Here is a 6,000-nt window from a genome sequence, read left to right as displayed (position 1 = left end):
AAGTGACTTCTTCACGATGTATGGTAAAGCCATATCCCCAAGGCATCTAAAGTCATCTTGTGTTTCTATGCCATACTTGATTCCTCCGGGTAGAGTAAGGTGACTTATTCTACAATGTCACCAAGGGTGGTAAACGGGCTCATCACGCAGGCGTCTTCATTTCCCATGCCTGGTTTTTCTCCTCTGTATCATAGTCTTCTTTGAAATCATTATTTTACATCAGGTCAAGTGCCTAATGTGTGTGCCATGCAGCCCTGCTGCAAATGTAGAAACCAGAACGTTACAGCTGGAGGGGGCCTTGGGAACAGCCTAATCCCCCTCGCTCGGTTTTACAGGTAGGAAAACCAATGCGTTTGTTCACCTGAGCACGTTGAGAACTGCCCATCCAAAAAGAAATGTAGAGCACATGTCAAGCACAACCTACTTCATGGCCAGTCTAGACATCCAGTTGACTGGAACCTACAGCTGATGGTCCAGCTGCTGACAGCCCAGACTTACAGTGATCCTCCTCTGGTCTGTGCTTAAAGCGAACTTCCGGATCTGTCAGCCTGCTGTCAGGTCCTGCCCTACTTTCGGTCTTGCTCTTTAATTCGATCTGTCCTCAGCTCTGAATGAGCATTTTCTCCTTGGCCCAGACCACCAATGTGGCTTTCGGGATCATGGGTAGCCAGGGAATTAGCCGGTGGACTAGGGAGGTATGTTATGTGAGAAACAGATGAGAGGGTGTCAACAACTGTGGAGAGACAGGAGCTTTGTCCTCCTTGCAAGCTAACAAAGGAGCCTGCCAGTCTCACAGACACAGGACTTTTGGGTGCATAAAAAATGAACATCTTGTTGGGCGGTTGTGGCGCATGCCTTTAATCCCAGCACTCGGGAGGCAGCGGCAGGTGGATTTCTGTTAGTTTGAGGCCAGCCTGGTCTACAGAGTGGTTCCAAAGCAGCCAGGGCTACGTAGAGAAATCCTGTCTCAAAAAACCAAGAAAAGAGAAAAAGGAAAAAGAAACCCTGTCTGTCTGTCTCAAAAAAACCATAAAAATCAAAATCAAAACAAACAGAAAAAACATCTCTACTTATGGCAACAGCAATTGTTAGTCTTCTGACAGTTCTTTGTGCTTGCTCCCTGAGCTACAATTCACAAAGCAAAGATGGCCAAGTGACCCCAGAGCATAGTAAAGCATAAGAGTGAAATCCTATGTTTAGAGAGGCAATGAGGCAGGTGCCCACGTTGACTGCTGTGTTCCTCCCATGTTGCTTCTTCTTCGTTTCAGTTATGGAAAGAGCAACTAAGGGTCTTTTTTGGATTTTGACATTTGTCCCCCTTTTCAACGTCCATAGCCCTTCGCTCGAATCACGGTCTCCACTGGCTTTAGACAAATTTTAGGTCATTGTTTTGTGTGTCTTTAAGAAAAATCCCCAGAAACCCATAATTTCACAGATTGGAGAAGAACGTAGCTTTCCAAATGCTGTCTGATTTCTGGAAATAGCGCTTGCAGGGAAGATCCAAGATTGCCACATTGCAGTTGATTGTAGGATATGTCCTCCTTTCTTACATCATCTCCATCAACACCTAAGGAAGATATGGTAAGGCTTGCCAGTCACCAGGATGCAAGAGAAAAGATTCCTGACGTGATCTTGTTTGTCATCTGATACCATGTTGAGATTGACTATGAAGTAGGTTTTATTTGAGATATGGACTACATTTTTTTTCTTCTTAAAAAGATTTTTAAAATTGATACAGATTAAAATTGATTTAAAAACTAGTTGAATGTTTTGACTGTGTGTATGTCTGTGCATACATGTGTGCCTGATGTCAGCAGAGGTCAGAAGAGGGCATCAGACCCCCAAGAGCTGGAGTTACAGATGGTTGTGAGCCACAGTGTGGGCGCTGGGAACAGAACCCGGGGCCTCTGCAAGAACAAGTGCTCTTAACTGCTGAGCCATCTCCCCGGCCCCGATGCGTTCCTTTCTTTCTTTCTTTCTTTCTTTTTTTTTTTTGCCAGAGCTGAGGACCGAACCCAGGGCCTTGCGCTTGCTAAATCCCCAACCCCGGCGTTCATTTCTAAAGCAGATGTTTTGTAACTATAACTAAGACCAGGATCCAGGACCTTGACTGTCAGGCCCAAGGCTGACGTGCTCCTCTGTCTGGAAGAGGAGATAGCCTGGGACAAGAACTCCAGGACACTCTGGCATCAGAGGAGGACCTGGGATGTGGTTCACAGAGGGACTCGTCTGTGCATCCTGAGGCCCTTTACCACCACATCAGGTGGGAGGTAACTCATCAACTGGACTCGGGCCTTAAGGTCCTGGCAGGTGAGTCAGTGACCACACCCTTCAACTGGGTGCAAAGGGCAAAAAATATGTCAGGAAACCAGGCAGAGCCCAACACTACAGAACAAAGGGCAGTCAGTGAAACAGCCCTGAAGTTTCTAAAAGAGGGGCATGGGGGATACAGATCTTCTGGTGGATGTGACAGGCTGGTCTACATGGAAGTACCCCCCCCCCCCCATATACATCTGGTCATCCAATGTGACCGTCACTGACTTCTGGGGAACTCAGTTTGGGATTTTCTGGGCAAAGCAAAGGGCAACCCAAGCCACAGCTTTCAACCGTCCCCCTACCCCAAAAGCTGCTTAGGGAGACCAGGTCCCTTGCTGGACTCCCCAGATATAACTACACGCAGGGAAGGAGGCTCTCTTCTTTTCTGAGGAAGAGCAAGGCCCTAAAAAGTAACCTCAAGATGCCTAGCTCTCTTGACAGTGAACCCAATAGGCACCTCCCCTATTATGCTAAGGTTGATGTCCCAGAACCAGCATGTATGACGGGCGGAGACTTATGGAAACACTTCCTTCCCACTGTGCAATGAGCTCTGACCTTTGTGCTGGGCCAGCCAGCAAACACTCCCCTGTCTCAGACAGGAAGGAGCAGAGTGGCCTGACAGCAGGAAGCCCAGGCATTGCTGGCCAGCCTGGATCCCAGGAATGCTGTGCCTAATGCCTTGACTCTTGACTCGGTGTTTTCCACTCATTGAGAAAGAGAAAGATGTATTTACAAAGCCTGGGTGCTTGTGCAGCCTTTCTGGAGTGCTGGGGCTGTTGAATACACAGAACCCTCACAGAATGTTGACAGTTCTGGCTTACGGCTAGTGACCGTTCCTGCACTTGGACTCCACATTGTGGCCAGCCAGCTGAATGCCAGTCAGCTTCCTGTCATTATGACAAAATACCTAAGATGATTGACTTAAAAAAAAAAAGAAAAAGAAAGGGTTTGTTTTGGTAGTTTCAGAGATCTCAGTACATGCTTGTGTAGCCCCGTTACTTTGGGCCTTTGGTAGCACAATACATCATGGTGGAACCATGTATCTAAAGATGACTCTTTACTTCATGGCAGATGGGAGCAAGGAGGGAGACAGGAAGTGGCTAGTGTCCCAATATCTGCTTCCAGTGATCTCATTTCCTTCCACCTAGACCTACCTCTGAGTGTTCCACTCTCTTCAGTGGTCAGAGCCGGGGGCAAGCTTTCAAATAGAGCTCTTTGAGGGATAGGTAAGATACATAACAAGCAATAAGTCTGAGAAAAATGTGAAGACACAGTGTGTGACACCTGGAGCCCACGCCTAATCCATAAGCCTGCACACAGATTGCACTGTCAATATCGTTTCACGTGGCTTGGGATTGATGCCATGTTTCTAGCAGCTTGTTGCTCTGGAAGCCTCCTGATAACCTGGCTTCCTGGGATTTTTTTTTTTTTTACCTGTTCCACCCAGCCTAGCTTCCTGCTCAAGTTCTAATATGAAAACAAAGGCTTTTGATAGATAGTACAGCATTTTCCAGAAAAAAATCACATTAAACAAACAAACAAACAAACAAAAAAACATGTCCCTGTATTACACTCTACAGTGACTGTAACAAACTACCAGAAACATGATAGCTTAAAAGTAACATAGGACTTACTGATTATTTACTTTATCAGCCTTGTAGTTTTTAGGTCCAAGGTCCAGCACAAGATCACCAGACTAACACTGAGATACTGTCAGGACTATGATCCTTTCTGGGACTCTATGGGAGCATTTCTTCCTTTGCCTTCTCCAGCTTCTAGAAGCCAACCTTGTTTATTGACTCATGATCCCATTTTCCACTTCCTTTTCTTCCTTTGTTATTGATGTGTTGTGTGTGCACAGAAATCAGGGGCCAACTTGGGAGAGTTGGTTCTCTCCTTCCACCCTGTGGGTCTCAGGGTTTGAACTCAGGTTGTCAGACTTGCCAGCAAGTGCTCTTACCCACGGAACATGGGACCAGTCTCTCTCCTTTCCCTTTCCTTTGTTTGAGACAGAGTCCTTCGATGTAGGGTGGCTTCAAACGTGTCCACAGCCACACAATCTTCCCCAAAGATGGTACCTGAAGGCAGTCTGTGGACAGTGTAGAATCTTTTTTTTTTTTTTTTTTTTTTTGTATGTGGAGCTGAGGATCAAACCCAGGGCCTTGTGCTTGCTAGGCAAGTGCTCTACCACTGAGCTAAATCCCCAACCCCCAGTGTGGAATCTTGGTTCCTAACCCATCTGCTGAGCTGCTGGTTGCCTGAGTTTCTGTTTGCTCTTGAGGACTCCTGTTTTGTGGACTAGCTTGTGATCCATTCTCCAGCAAAGTCCCTCTGCATTGTTTCTCCTTCTTCTAAGGCAGTACTTCTTTTCCTCTGAATTCCTCCTGCTGCAGACCCATGATCTTCCCCCAGCTTGCTGCAGGGTCATTCTGCCCTGAGAGGGCAGTCCCAACGTACTGGCACCAGGAACGAGTAAGTCGGGGAGTCTGTCAGTTTCCTTTCTTTTAACATTATTTATTTTTAGTGTGTGTGCTTATGTGTTTAGTTTACACGTGCCCATGGTGCCAGGAAAAGGCAATCAGATCCCCTGGAACTGCAGATATGGAAGGTTGTGAGTCATCATGTGGGTGCTAGGAACCGAATCCAGGTCCTCTGGAAGAACAAGTGTGCTCTTAGCCGCTGAGCTGTCTACCCCATCTGTTTTCTTAGATCTGACCAGCAGATTCACTTTGACAGGGATGTCCTTGGCTTGGTATAAATCAACCTTAGGTACAGTTCCCTTCCTGAATCCCAGTGTTCCCAAAGGCCCTCTCTGTATCTGAAGCAGTTTTCAACAGGTGATGCACCTTCCTGGTTTCCATCTAAGGGCTGGAGAGGAGGAAAAGGCAAGGTAAGCTCCAGCTCTCCTTTCTCTCCTCTTCCTTTTCCCACTGTGGGCTTGGCTAGAAAGAGGATGTGTTTTCCTGCCTCAGAGCTGGCTTAGCCTCACCGTTCTGGGTGGGAGGCCTCTATTATGGTAAGAGAGGCCTCCAGGAACTCCATCTTTGATTTACTAAGGATGGAAGAGAGCCTGGAAGGCAAAGCTAGCTCATTAAACTGTGCAATGGGACAATACCTTAACAACCTGCCCATCAGAGGCCCTCCAGTGCATGGCGGTTACCATTCTACACACCCAGATCCTTCACACTTTTTTGTCTAAATATAGGAAATATATTTGGCATTCCCGCCTGGCAAATATACCTCTATATTGTACCTACCCAAACAAATGCTGCACGATGCAGTGCTTACTCAACACGACACATCTTGATAATTCTTTCTTTTTCTTTAAAGAAAAACTACGGGTAGTGAACGGGATCCCGTCTTCCCAGACCTAGACTCCCTTGTCTGAGATCTCCTGCCTTATGCAAAGCTGGAGTCCAACATTGCTCATCATGCTTTGTACTTTATGTGTCATTTTCTCCCACTAGGGAGAGACTCTGTCCTTTTCATCTTTGCTTGCCCAGCACACCCTGTAGAGGTCATTCTGGGAATGGTAATGGGGATGAATGGAAAATGCCTGTGTGGTCAGCACAAAAGAAAGGCACAGGACCCCTTTTGTTACAGCTACAACATCTGGGTTGGTTATGGGGGGCTCAGAACTTGCTAGTGATTTTTTTACCTGTACCTTTGGGGTTCACAAAGGGA

The sequence above is a fragment of the Onychomys torridus genome, chromosome 14 (genome assembly GCF_903995425.1).
Source record: "Onychomys torridus chromosome 14, mOncTor1.1, whole genome shotgun sequence".
Classification (NCBI taxonomy): Eukaryota; Metazoa; Chordata; class Mammalia; order Rodentia; family Cricetidae; genus Onychomys; species Onychomys torridus.
Note: the sequence above shows the minus strand (reverse complement) of the source record.